Genomic DNA, 15,113 nt, shown 5'->3' with positions numbered 1-15,113 from the left:
TGTAGTTGCTAAGCAACAGCAACATGCTGAGTTCAGGGCTATTGGAAATCTGGCTCTCTGCCACATGAAAATATTTAACTGAGCCTAGAGCCTCCAGAATTTTAAAAAAGAAAGGGAGGGGAACATCCTAAAGAAATACAATGCTAAACACAACGAGTCACCAAGCTCTTTACAAGGAAGGGTTCACAAATTCAGAAGAAGGACTTTATTTCGGTATTTACAAATATTTATTATATTTCTCTCCTAAATTTTTCAATGTTGAAATAATGACTCTGAAGCTATTCTACCAGAAAACAGAAGACATACGATTAGCCACGTCACTGTTAATGGCATAACAATTGATTCAATAACTATTATTGTGCAAAGAATAGCCTTTATAGAGACCAGGAGAGCAGCCTGTGTGGGAAATGACTTTCTATGTTGGATCTTTGAGGCCAGGAGACAAAAAAACTACACATTTTCTTCAAATTCCTTTATCCTTGTATGCCTGGTTAACTACTAAAAGAAGGGATAAATTTTCTATTCCAAATTGCAGTTTTTCAATTTTAAATGCCTTTTAATACTTAAAAAATTAAGCATTTTCAGAAATTTATTAACCCAAAATAGTTACAAAAATTAACTGTCATTTTTCAACAGAAATTGAGAAGGCACTGAATATGGTTCAACATTCATTCACTGATAAAAATAAGTTAACATAAAGATTGTTCCTTAAACTGATAATAACTACTTCAAACCAATAGGAAACTTCCGATTTAGTGGTAAAACACCATACGCATTTCCATTAAAGGCAAAAATAAAAAAGTGTGATAGTATCTTCAACAGTGTTCTAGAAATCCTGATCAAAGCAGTAAGAGCTCAGTCAGAATATATAATGAAGAAAATACTTAATTCAGAATAGCAAGAAAAAGGTATCGAGAAACATTAAGCTATATGAATTCAGAGGTATGAAAATATATGAAATATTAGAGCTATGTTGGATATAAGACTCAATATAGGAAAAAAATATCAATTTCGAAGACACATAAACTAAACACAAATTTTAAGAAATAGTTGAAAAATAAAAAGCATAGCGATATTGGATTAGTATCCAAAATAAAAAAGAACATCTATTAGTGAATAAAAAGGACAAATAATTCAAAAGAAAAATAAAGAAACATAAACAGGCATTTCATAAAATAACAAATATAAGATGTTCTATCTCACTAATAATCAGGGAAAGAGAAAATACGTGTTTATGGATCACATTGGCAACTATTATTGGTTAGCAATAGTGTACAGAAATGAGTAATCTCATACACTGTTAAAAGACTTTACTGTCATAAGCTTTTTTAATGGGAAAATAGGCAGGAACTCTGCATCACTTTGACACACCAAAGACAGTTTGAGATATTTACCTTAGGATAAAATGTTTAAAGAGGTAAAGTATCAGGAAAACTATTGCTACACTGTAATAAAATAAAAAAAACAAGCAAATTTAACATCCATCACTAAGTTTTTTAAAAATACTGGAGCATCCACACTAAAAAATAAAGCACACTAAGAAATTAAGAATTTTAATGTACAACAAAGCTGCTGTGAACTCAAGTGCAAACTTAGGAGCCAGACATACCTTTTTGAATAGTGGAACTACCATATCTTAATTAAGTTACCTGTCGAAGACATTTACTCTCTTCTTATTTCAGTATCCTCATCTGAGGATACTGAGACTATAATGAAACTGAGACTATAATGTCTGTCGTGAGAATGTTATGGGGGTTAAATGAGAAAATAAATAGAAAGAATTTAAATATATAAGCAGTTCATAAATGTTTCTGGTTTTTATACCATTATGTTTTAATATACAAAATAATTTCCACTTTTAAACATTTATATATAGTCAAGTGATATTTTACAGTCTGGAAGGATAAATGCCAAATTAAATGCAATTCACTAGGGATAAAGAAAAGAGGATATAAATATAGACTTTCATTTGGACTTGACATGCTAGTTTTGATTTTCACAATAAAAATACTTTCATACAGTAATTCGTATCTTAATATTTAAGCTCATTCGACTTTCCCCTATTTCTTCCATGCTAATGTTAAGCCAGGGCAGTAGTGACATTTATGAAAGTGGATAGGGTAGTGACCAACATAGTTGTGACACTAAGCTCCAGAAGCAACAAGGAAGGGCTACCATCCAAAATTCACAGTATATCCAATGAGCAACGAGAACTACTTGTCCAATCCCCCACAATCACTTGAGTATCCCGCTGAAGTAAAACAGAAAATCGCAAATACAAAAATGAGTGCAATCAAGTATTTAAAAATAATAATAAAAAGGTAACAAACTCCACAGGCAAAAAACTAGTTAGTTAGTAGCAGAATAGAAAGAAGACATTTTAAAATAGTATATCAAGTATCCACAAAGTGTATGGGATGTTTTTTCACTCATAAGCAACAAGCAGATATAAAAGGAAATCAATCTGAAATCTTAAAAATTAAAAATATGAGCTTCATGGACACTGCTGTAGCAACCAAAGTTAATCAAGACCAGATATCCTCTCAAAATATTATACAGAGAAAAAAATTGAAAAACTAAGAGACATGGGGGACCTATCCAGAAGCAACAACTTTCACTTTAGAGGAGTTTTTAAAACAAAGAACTGAGGAAAAAAAAAAGAGAGAATAAAAAAAATCACAGAGCTAATATACATATATATATATATTATACATATATATATTATATATACACAAAGGGTGCTTCCCAAAAAAGTATGCACATTTTGAAAAGGAAAAAACTGTATTAAAATTGTAATAATATATACTGATAGCAAAAGATGAATACAAGTCATGTGTATACATTTTTGGCACCCCTGGTATACACACACACACACACACACACACACACACACATACACACTCTCCTTCCACAGAAAATGCCCACTGATTAGCAAAACTGACTAAATTAAAATAAGTAAAAAAACCCAATCTTTAACATCTGAACATACTGTGTTAAGATTTCAGAAAACTAAGAGAAAATGCTGATAACTTAAAGTAAAAAAAAACAACAAAACATTTAACTACAAAGGAGTAAGATTAAACTGACATCAGACTTGTCTTCAGCAATACTTAATGCTAAAATAAAAAATATCCTCAAAGTTCCAGGGGAAACTTATTTTTAACCTAGAATTCTATTGTTAGAAAAACTAGCAATGAACAAGGATAGAGAATTAAAGATACTATTCTAAGTAAAGTCTGAGATAACAGACCCTGGCTAAAATAATTTCATAGATATACTATACATACAAGATAGCAAAAGACCCTGAGAAAGAACTCAGATATGGGAAACAGCAATGTTCCAAAAGACAAGTAAAACTCATGGAGAGGCTGAAATAATTTAAGGATCCATCATCTTTAAAGTAAGTATTGTGAAATTAAAAACCTCAGTAATTACAAAATGAGAATTAGCAGATTTCAGAGTTGAGGAATGTGGGACAAAAATAAATTATCAGTCTAAAAATAACAGGTTTCAAGCTGGGTAAAATGACAAAAATATCATCACATATGTACTACAAGCAAGAGACACTTTCTAATAAAATAGCATAATAGAAATGTTGAAAATTGAGGGATGAAAAATGATACACCAGGCAAATGCTAACAAAAAAAAGGTTAAATAAACATATAAAACCTACATACAACATATAAAAAAAGAATTCAAACTGAAAATCAAGTGATAGTACAAAAAAGATATTTCCTACTGATAAATGATACAATCCACTAAAAATAAGTTATCTTTGATGTACCTAAATATCACTTCAAATCACTTAAAGTAAAAACAGGTTTTAAAAATTCAGGAAGTAACTAATAAATCCACAGTCAGATAAACACACCTCTTTCTAAAACCTACAGATGAGGAAAACAAAAGTAATACAAAGAATGCATTTCTCAAATAACATGCTAGAAAAATAGAACAGAATTACCATATTTTGCCGTGTATAATGCACTCCCGTGTATAATGGGCACCCTCATTTTTGGCCCAACCTTTCAGGGAAAAAACTCTTTTAATTTTTTAATTCAAATTCTTTTTGTTTACATTTTGTTTACACGTAGAATAAAGAAATTTTAGCATTTATTTTTTAACATAGTATGGTACCAGAAAGTTTATGTAACAAATAATTATAAAACACAAGAACAGATACAAGGTACAAGAAATTTTACGTATCGGTAGCAAATTTATGACATTTATACATCATAGAAGGCCAAGAACTCTACATCGTTGAAAGTTCATCATAAATTCGACAAAACTGATTATCACATTCCAGGGTATTATTTTGCATACGGATATTGTTAGATTTCTAGAATTACACTTTAACTCATAAGAATAAGTAAAAGAATTAAAATCATTTATATAGATAGGGAATTAGGACTACCCAGGTATGATGCCCATTCTTATTTTCCCTCACAAATTTGGGCCAAAAAGTGCACATTATACCCGGCAAAATACTATATATATCTAACAAATCCAGAATATGCATTTTTATGAATATATCCAACATACATTAATATTGACCATGCATGTGGTAACAAGGGAATATTAAATTCAAAGACAAAAAAAAATTCACACAAAGCCACACACTCTAGCCATAACATAATAAAGTTAGATAAAATGAGAGGGAAAGTATTGCCTTATAACTTAAAACAGCAAAATCTTTTGGCTCAAGGATGAAATCAGTGGTGAAAGAAGAACAAAGTATTAATAAAATACAACCTAGGGAATTCAACTAAAATGATATTCAGAGAAAAACCTTAAATGCATATATTAATTTAAAAAGCACAAACTCAAAAACAAGTAAAGGAGGAAAGATATAATCCAAAGCAAGGAATTAAAATAAAAACAGAAAATTATGAGGGAAAAAACATTAGTCAATGAATAAAACCAAAAGCCAGTTTCTGAAGACTATTAAAGGGGGAAAACATTGCAAAGGAGAATGGAAAGAAAGCACAATAAACAATATTAAAAATTACGAGACATAACCATAAATATAAGGTAATACACTTGGTTCAAATATTCAAGTGTATTAAAGGTGAAAAAGACTGAGAGCTTTTAATTTACTGCAAACTCAATTCGATTCAATAGTGCTAGTTGGCCACCAAAAATGTCAATGCAAAGTTAAATTGCAGACAAATATACAAGGAGAAAGGGGCTTTTAAAAACAGTAGGTCAGACAAGAGTATATGACCAAGTTAAAGAATGAACTAGAACATGTTTGAGAAATAGTTAGGAAAATGGAGGCTATTTAGCCTAGAAAAGACAAGGGAATTTTAATGGCTTTCTTTAAATAGTACAAATCTGTCCTAAAAGAGATAGATACAGGAAAAAAGAGACAAACACAGGTAGGGGGTACAGAAACAGAAACAGTGAAAGGCCAACTTTATCTCAAAATCAACAAATGTTAATTTGTTTGGAAGCCCAACAAAAGGAGGAACTGCCTTATGAAATTAGAGACACTCCCTTTCTGTCATTAGAAATGTTGAAACAGAAACTAGGTATTAACCTGTCAGGAATACCAAACAGGAGATTCCAGTGCAAAGTGCGATGTTAGACTACTTTACCACTTAGGTCCATTTCACTTCAAAGATTTTATGATTCTACATTGCTTGCTAAATAAATTTTGTTGCCTAAGAGAAAACACAAAAACTAAGAACTCAAATTTTGTCCGCCAGATTTTCGGATCATTCAGTCAACCTCAAGCCTCAAATATTATACATATCTTTATGCTCATCACTTTTGTCATTGTCTTATGCTTTCTTTTAGGCTTATTTGTCTACATATAAGACTCGTCTCTCCTACTTTCCCTCACCTTACTTTGTTATGACCCCTAATTCCAATAGCATTCAATAAATTCCTGTTTGGGTCTAATAACTCCTTGCCTCTTTACCTATATATAAAAACCAGTCACTTCATCTTCCCAACCCAACATTCTCCCACGCAATGGCTCAAGAAAGTTCTGAAAACATTTCCCAACATTGGGAACATTTCCCAACACCAAGAGAAGCATGAACTTCTCCTCGTCCAATCTCAAACACATTAGTCAAAATTACCTTTCTTTCATCATTACTCCAATCCTAGTGAAATTATTTACCGAGAGGAAAAACACACACAAACATACAAATTTTTATAGTTTAGCAGAACATATATTAAATTTTTTAAAGCCCAAGCAACACTGTCAAAAGGCCACAGGAAACAGTTTAGCCCCTGAAACACAAGTGTGGATTCTTTACAGCCGGCTTCTAGTTTTTAAGTACCCAACCACAGTTGTAATAAATGACTAATTGCCTTTAAGAATCAAGAGAACTGGAAGTTCCACCTAAAACTAACACTTTTAGGTTGCAGAAAGAGTCTGCTGTTTAATTTCTATAGAGAAGGAGGCAAAGAGCAGAGAAGTGCCTCATATTAATTCCTTTCCTCCTCCACTTCTCTAAGCTAAACCCACTCCAACTCTTTACTTCATCCTACTTACCTCCCCACACTCATTCCCCGCAAATTATTGCATCAATCAATCATAGATTTTATCATTGGTCATACTGATATTGATTGATACACATACTTGCATAAATATTCATATCTTTACAGTAATGATCATGTATTTTTTATTTTGTACAGTTCTTTATTTTTATTTCAATGAGATTTTTCTGTATGCAATTTTTCAGGCATACAAAAAAAGAACATAACAGATGCCTGCGTACCCTTCACTTAGCTTAAGGAATAAAATATTAGATTCAATAGAATTTCTAATTAATCCATTCTAATATATTCTAATACATTTCTAATTAATACATTCATTTTGCTTTTAGACTTAAATGATGGTAAATTTAATGATGTCCAATATGTGGAAATGGAAATGATAAGGGTGGTACTGGAAAGCTTGACCATGTTATATGTATAAATATACATTATCTAATGAATGTCAATGAGCCATTTGTTAAAACATAAGCATTCTGATTTTGATGATGAATTCAAAGTTGTAAGTTTACACTAAAACTTTACAGTTCAGTAAGGTTACAAAATGTCACGTCTCTGTACGTACTAGTCACAGGACTATAATGACAAGAGATCTAAAACTGATTTGTATATAATAGAAATGTACTGTATGCATTAGTAATATTCATATTTGAAGCCTACTGTTAATTCATTTTAATTCAAACCCGAGGAAAATTAGAAAATGTAAATAACTTTTTAAAGACCAAATCTAAATATGGCATTCAAAATCTGAAATCTAGCATTAAACAATCTTACCAATCCTGGTGTTACTAAAACTAAAAACAAAAAACTTCCCAATAGTGAGAGAGATATAAGGCCTGAGGGAGTGGGGGAGGAGGAGTGTCAGAAAAACGACCTGAATCTCTTACCTGTGGTCAGATTGATTTAGAGAAAAAGACTTCCTCTTCTATAAACCACTGCTACTTAGTTCATTTGTATAAACATTAAAAGTTAATGCAGACTTCTAGATCAGACTTCTTGAGCTTAAATTCCTTATTTGGTTCATATTCATAAGAGAAACAGGAATACAGTAGATTGGCTACATATTAAAATTCCTTTTAAAGAGAGGTTCACATCTGTTGTTTAGTTTGTGCAGCAAACATCCCATTAACCACAAAAGCCAAAAAACATCATACAGTATGTCAAAGAAGCTCACAGAATACACAAAGTACATCTTTCCAAAGGACTATTCCAAGTGAAGATGCCTAGAATCAGACTTCTTTTGTACTGCTTTCTATGCTGCCAACTATTAGGTCTGCAGCAACTGTGGGCAGTTAAGTACCTCCCACATATTATCCAATAGTATCAAAAGGCATAAATCTATAAAAGCAGAACTAAAAGCTTAAAAGGCTTATAGTTTCTCAATATTCCACATATTCATTGCCAACTGTGGAGGTCTCAGTACTCCTATTCTAACGCATCAACTCTGTTCTTTCACTCCAAAAGGCTGATTCGTATACATTCCAAACAGAAAATCCATGACACGTATTACTTGCTGCCCTAGTACAGCCCTACTGCAGTTACAGCTAGCTGGCGCCAGTTAGGACGATTTACATAAAGCAGTCCTCATTTCAAGACCAAACTAAAGGAGAATCTGCTGAGTAAACCCTCCCCCATTAGTTCCCCACAGGCACTGACTGGCTCTAGAATATACCTAGTTATCTATTTACTAATATGATTCAAACCCAGATAATAAGAGAAAATCAACTTATAATTCTTACATGTAATTCTATATAATTCTTATATAACTTAAAATTCTACCTCACCACTCCCCAAAAAATGTCTAAGTCCCAGAAATATTGAAAAGCCTTAGTTTATTTGTGGCATAGACCAACATGATTACATAAATCCAATGACTGCTATTTTTAACATTATTTAAAAGCTGTGCTCATTTTACTCTACAGCTACCTTTCAAATTTTGTTTACTAATCACTTAAATAGTAAATGATCATTAAATAGATATGCTTTTAGAAACACATTGCTTTATGTTTCACCAAATAGTAAGACAATGCATCTTCAAGTATAACTATTATGGTTAAATAATTCAACATACTTACCACTAGTTAATATTACTAAAGCAGTCTCTCAAACTCAAGCACGTTAAATTTTGTATATTGTTTTAAATGACCAGATCTGGCTGGGCAAGTGTTGAGTCATTATCTATAAAGTCCTTTAAATGTTTTTAAATATTACTTTATGGACTACTAATAAATAATTCTATATCTCCTCTCATATTTTTCCACGTATTTTATTGAGTATAAATATATTAAATTTCATTGTCAAATAATAATCCAGTAACTAACTTAGAGCCACACATCTAAAATGACAAGATGAAAAGAAGTAGTTAATATGCTAACTAGGGGTTATCCAAAATATGTTTCTTACTTTTTAATCTTATTTTCAATCATCTTAAAATTATCCTTAATAGTCCTTAAATTATCCTTAGTACACAACAAAGAAAATAAAAGCTCTAATTTAGGGAATGATAAAGATATATATCAATAGGAATTGGTAAACTTCTGATACGTAGATAATCCTAAGTGATAAGCAGTAATAGAGTTCCTGAAACAACTATAATTCTCTTGTCAGGATCTGTTGCCACCAAGCAGCAGATGAAAGGGCAAGGACAAATATATGAGTAGTGCTCATCTGGCTATTGGCTAGCTATTCCACCCTACCCCCAACATTCTCAATGACTTAGCATTTTAACTTTCTCATATTTACTGTCTTCCCACTTCCCCTGCCCCAGTGTAAACTCATTGAGGGCAGGGATCTTGTATTCCAACCATCAAAACAGTGCCTGGCAAATAATAGGTGCATAATAAATATTTGTTAAATTTGTTGAATCAATTGATCAATTCACAGTCGATTTTTGTTTTTATTCTATTATGCTACCGTAGCACAAATAAGAATTCTTGTTTTGGCCCCTGTAGGCTCTTTAAAGTCTTCACTTTGAAATTTAAACACCTTGCTCTCTGGCATTTTTACTATAAATCAGCCAGGCCCCTAATAACCCCATCTCCTTAAAAGGTCCTTTTCTCAAGTACCCAGCAGCCCAGAATTCCCCAAATCCATGACTGAAAAAAAGAAAAAAATCGTTGCTGAGGAAAATGCAACTAATATTCACTCATAACTTAATTTGTTCTGCACACTGCAGTAGGTACGTTATATTTGTTAAGGTCCCACTTACAGATATGAAAACTGAGGTACTGAAAATAAGCACCTAACCTCATCCTATAAAAAAATAATGCATAGGACTTATTTAGCACTTAATATAAATAGGCATTATACTTTGAGCATTATATGTATTTCTCATACAAACTTCTACCTAGTGAATAGAAGAACAAGAATTCACCTTGACTTTGACACCAAAGTTTGTGTTCTTCTCTGACTCCTTATCTAGTCCAACCATCTCCTTCATTTAATGGTCAAGGAATGGTATTAAGAGTTTAAATAATTTATCCAAAACAATACAATTGCTTAATAGTACCTGAACAAAAATAATATTCTGACTTCTATATTAATACTTTCCACTTTGAATGCCATGATACTTCTATGACAGCAAAGGAAAGCACAAGGTCAGATGGCTCTGCTGGGCAGTTGTGTCTGGTTTGCTTTAGCTGAGAAGACAGAAGCCCTTACTTAGGCAGATACAGGAGAAGTAACTCCTCAGACTTCCCTCTGGTGGTAAACGCCCTCTTTCACTAAACTCACTCATTCACTGAGTCAATAAGCACTGTTTTCATCATTTCCATATTGACACATTAATGACTAATAACAGTCTGTTACCAATTATTAACAGAGAACACTCTGTGAAAGTTCTAAACTGAGCAATTGTTTTTAATCCCTTATTTTAATAGACTTTAAGCTTTCTCCCAAATCATTCTCTTTTCGGAATGTGAGGAGCAAGAAAGCAGTGCACTCCATGTTTCCTGTGCAAGTTAACTGCTTTTTCAGTTTTCACTGAAGTTTTCCCTCTAACTTGGAAATCATTTTCCAAAAAAGAATAACATTCTTTTAGCACTTCACTAGAGTTACTACTGTCGTGGTATCACATGAATGTTAAGAAGCTGGCTTTCACTCTGGAAAATGTGGAATTCAAATTCAAATTCACATCAGATCATGATTATAAACTACCATGTTTCATGGATCGTCAAGGTAGTTCACATAATTGAGACAATGAATGTTAAACAGAAGCAAACTTTTAACAAAAGTAAGTTTATAATGGCCTATGAAATTATCTAGTCTAATGCCATTAAGAAAACTTTCTATTAGGAACTTACTCATTTTAAGTGTTAAAACTTCTTAGCTCAATCAATTTAGGCAAAAATCTTTTATAAAATATATTTCATTTACCTGTTCAGTAAACTGCTTATCTTGAATATAATTTTTTCTTATTTACTATCGTCATTAAGAACATCAAGCTGATAAACAGTGATAACATTTAACAATGGTAACATTTAAAGACAGCTTATTGTTATATTAAAAGACCTGAAAGTACTTTTATGTTTCTAATTAGTATTTCTTTAATTTGTTTACTTTCAATCATCACTTTTGTTGATGTCGGCTGTATCTCCTTTCAATCAGCCACCAATATAAAAATCTGCACAAAGCTAAAGGTTAGCAAATGTGCCCTATCTTCTAAAGAGTAAACTGACTTTACATATGCTTCTCCCCTACCAAATGAAGTAGACTGGATTTTCCTTATGTTTACTTTCCTCTGCTTAGGAGCTGTATTTTAAATATTAAAGGCTGCCAACAATCTGTCATGTAAGTAGGATAGGGATTTAAAAGGAACAGCTTGCAAGGGCCCAGCAGGTAATATGAATTAATGCAGAAGACCAGATGTGAGGACTAGGACCTATCTGAAAGGGACAGTAGCTACTCAACTGAGATTCTTTTTTTCAAACAGAAACACACTCCTAGCACTGCCCAATCTTCTATTTTTCAAGTGATGAGACATCCACATTTTTGTGTAATATCTGACAGCTTTAAATGTCAACAACTAGAGAAATAGGACGGTGGCTAAAGGATAAAATAAGTCTGTTGGCTCCCAGTTTGTGGCCACTGAAAGAGAACTATACTGTTCTTAAGATTCTCCTTTGTACTGAAACAGAAAATTCTAGGCTCTGAATTCATGTCACCTATTTAGAGAAATTATTTTCTCGCTGTATATTTGGAGAACTCAGCCAGACTAGAACTGAAACATTTCTCCCACTCTTCTGTTTAATGCAAACATTCTATATTGGTTAATTTACTTAACAGAGTAGGACCCAGTAGAAAATATATGATAGTACCAAGTCAATATACAGTGTTTCCCTGAAAATAAGACCTAGCCAGACAATCAGCTCTAATCAGCTCTAAATATAACATAATATAATATAATATAATATAATATAATATAATATACCAGGTCTTATATTAATTTTTGCTCCAAAAGATGCATTAGAATTGATTGTCCGGCTAGGTCTTATTTTCAGGGAAACATGTACTTAGTACTTTTTGCTTCTGAGCATGTGTTATATGAGAAATTTCCCATAATTTTTAAACATACCAAAATTTCTGATCCAATCACATCAAAGAAAGTATATGACATCTGAGAAGCAAATAAACTGAAATGCATTCAAATATTACAAGAAAATTAGCATACCAGATATTTGGGGAGTATTTCATGGTATTATTCAGAAACATTATAAAACGATCCTCAGCATATCCTTTCCAAATAGATAGAAATTTTCTCCCATTTTACAGATGAGGAAACAAGAGTCAGAAAATGGAATACGTTGGCCAATATAAGAAAAGGGTGGTAAAAACAGAATTCACATTTAGGTCTGAACTAATGGTTAATGTTCTTTCCACTACCTCAACATTTCCCTTAGAGTCCTATGCTAATAAAATGGCTTATGAAAAAGGGTAAACAAATGGGGAGGACAAGAAGTGACAAAATAGTAATATAAAACCTCAATTATCCAGCTCCCAGATTTATTATGCCCTCAGCTACCCAACATAATAGCCAACTTGGAATTCACCACAGAAAATTTGAAACTGTTACCAATTCCAAAAGTAATAATCCCAGTGGGGTCTAGTTTATGCTCGTAGTTGCAAAAATGCAACATGGCACTGAAAGAATTAGCAATATCTTGAGTATTAGTGTTAGTATTTCCCCATGTACAAGTAATAATTAGTGGGGTCACCTTGAGGAGGGTGGAGATAAATGTTACAGTTCACAGTAGAAAGCAAAAAGAGTAGATCATTAAAATCTCCCTGAGGTCCTTCTCTGAAGACCAATATAAGTTGATTAATAATTTCAACCTAGCCAGTTTTCTCCAGCAAGAAAGAATATCAAACCAAATACATGGCTTTTTGAATTGCATGAAATTTTTGAAACACAGTGAGCTGTTCATAGTATGAGGAACATGAAAATAAGAGTGATTATGGTCACAGTACATTCACTTTCCTATGTCATACCCACTTCAGGGCACAACCTTACTGAAAGGCATGATGGACAGAATCTCTCACATGTACTGAATTTCCTTTTATTTTTCTCTTTTAGGAGATTTACATAAAGTAATGTTCGTGTCATGAAAATCTACCATATTATGTTTAAAGAGTCACAACAACTTTACAAAGTCTGTCAACGAAAGTGAAATAAACGTGCTAACGCTGTTGATGAAACTGAGCTAGTGATATGTTTTAGGCCACTGAACACTAAGTTAGGAAAAACAATTATTTTATTTTTAAAAAGAAAAAAATAGGATAAACACAATTTTGTGGCAAGGGAGCAATTTTTTTTAAACTGTTAAATTGTGTAAATATAGATCTTATAACCTATCTTCTTGAAAATCAAAAAACAACATAAAGAATATTATGTTCTAGAATTCTCTTCAAACTGAATTCCAGTCCCTTAGCTCCTGGAGCTTTACAGATAAGCAACCTGGAAAGTGATACTAATACAAGATCATAATTGTCATATGTCATCTATTTGTAAACTTTTGTTTTCATCATAACAGCCTAATTGTTCTCATTTTAGTATATAACTTAAAAGTAAACGTTATAAATTTACACTATAAAATAAGTACACAATAGTAAAATAACCTATGTATCACTTTTATATACTGGAGTCCTTCATAAGAATTTAATGTACAAAAAGTTACTGTTTTTTAAAAAGTTCTTGTATTTAGAAAGTTCAAAACTTACTGTTCTATGTCATATTAGTCAGGGATATATTCATAATACTCTACTGACAAAGCTAGAAAAATGTACTACATCATTTAAAAAAAATTTTTTTAAGTACTGTGATTTAAACATTAGTGTTAAAAGTATAACTTCTGCATACCTGCATATGTGAGTAAGGATTTAATTCTCCCACCTTTCTGGGTCACTGTGGACTTCGAGTATCTCAATAAATATTTCTATTTCAGAACAATGTTGAGAAAGCTTTTTGAAATTTTTGAAACTAAACTCACTAAATCATTGAGTTGCATTACTTTTAAATATACCACAGGTTTAAACTAAGACTAAATGGACATCAACAATTAATGTAAGTTAATTAACTTAAAAATTGAGTATTTACTTAAGTTTCATTGCATTAGAATACACTAGCTATAAAGAAAAGGGATATCCCGACCTAGAAGATGTAAACTTATTTCTAAATTAAAAATCTGCATTTGAATGCCAATTTAATCAAAAATAATTAGGATAAAAAGTTAGCACCATTAAAAATGTGAAATAATTGGATGGCCGGGAGGAGGCAGCACAATGAAAAAGAATTGGAACCCATAGTACAAAAAGTCTAACAGTGTTTAAAAAAAATGTTCCTTCTGCAACTATGATTTACATACCAAGAATTAACATTCTTCCCAAAAAGCTACCAAACAATACCTCTAAAACACATATACACACATACAACAGACACACACCCAGAGAAAACACTGTTTGTGCAAAACAAGGTTTAGTTATGGCTTCTTTAAAAAAAAAAATCTATTCAGATTAATGTAATGTTTATTTCTACAAATAAAAACATCAAGCAAACTAAAATATCCAACACAAAAGGAATATTAAGTTAATTAGAGCCAGAAAAGCACCACTGTGGTGATCAAAAGTTCTGGTAATGACAGAACAGAAGATGGTGAGAAATTACAGGAATTTAACCTTTGACCTCACCATCCTATGCACTGTTTCCATAATAGAGGCTTAAAGGTTCTATCAGCTAACATTTGAACCTCCTAGCAAGCAAGCTCTAAGTTTGCCTTCCTATGTAAACTCTGTAAAATTCAAATGTTTTTTAATTAAAATGTTCAAAAAATAAAGAGTAATTGGTTCTTACCTCTGGTCTTGATGCATGTGACAAGTCTCCACACTGGCATAGTTGCTGCCTAAGCAGCTACAAAGACTAGGTTAGCAGCCATTTTGAGACAGCTGCACTGTCTCAGTTGCACTAAAGTGTAATTAAGATGGCTGCAACGTGCACTCAAGAACTCTCACAGTGAAAACTCAGCTATGTATCAAACAAAACCCCTCCCACTTTGTCAGCCTGCAGGAAACTGAACACAGACAACAGCTAATGCATATATTGCAACAAACAATGCAGC

General features: G+C 32.2%; 1 protein-coding gene across 2 annotated transcripts in view; it reads right to left on the bottom strand.

Annotated features, from left to right (window-relative positions):
* ATF7IP (activating transcription factor 7 interacting protein) overlaps window positions 1-15,113 on the bottom strand; it is a 107,920-nt gene that overhangs the window by 76,635 nt on the left and 16,172 nt on the right. The window contains exon 1 of one of the 2 annotated variants that reach the window (XM_081061441.1): window positions 7,392-7,950. The exons of the other annotated variant lie outside the window; for it this stretch is intronic. The gene's annotated coding sequence lies outside the window, so the exon portion shown is untranslated. Of the gene's footprint in view, window positions 1-7,391; window positions 7,951-15,113 lie in introns of those variants that run through there. 2 annotated transcript variants of the gene reach the window in all.

The sequence above is a fragment of the Rhinolophus hipposideros genome (assembly GCF_964194185.1).
Source record: "Rhinolophus hipposideros genome assembly, chromosome: 9".
NCBI classification, from domain to species: Eukaryota; Metazoa; Chordata; class Mammalia; order Chiroptera; family Rhinolophidae; genus Rhinolophus; species Rhinolophus hipposideros.
Note: the sequence above shows the minus strand (reverse complement) of the source record. Positions and strands in the feature narration are given on the sequence as shown.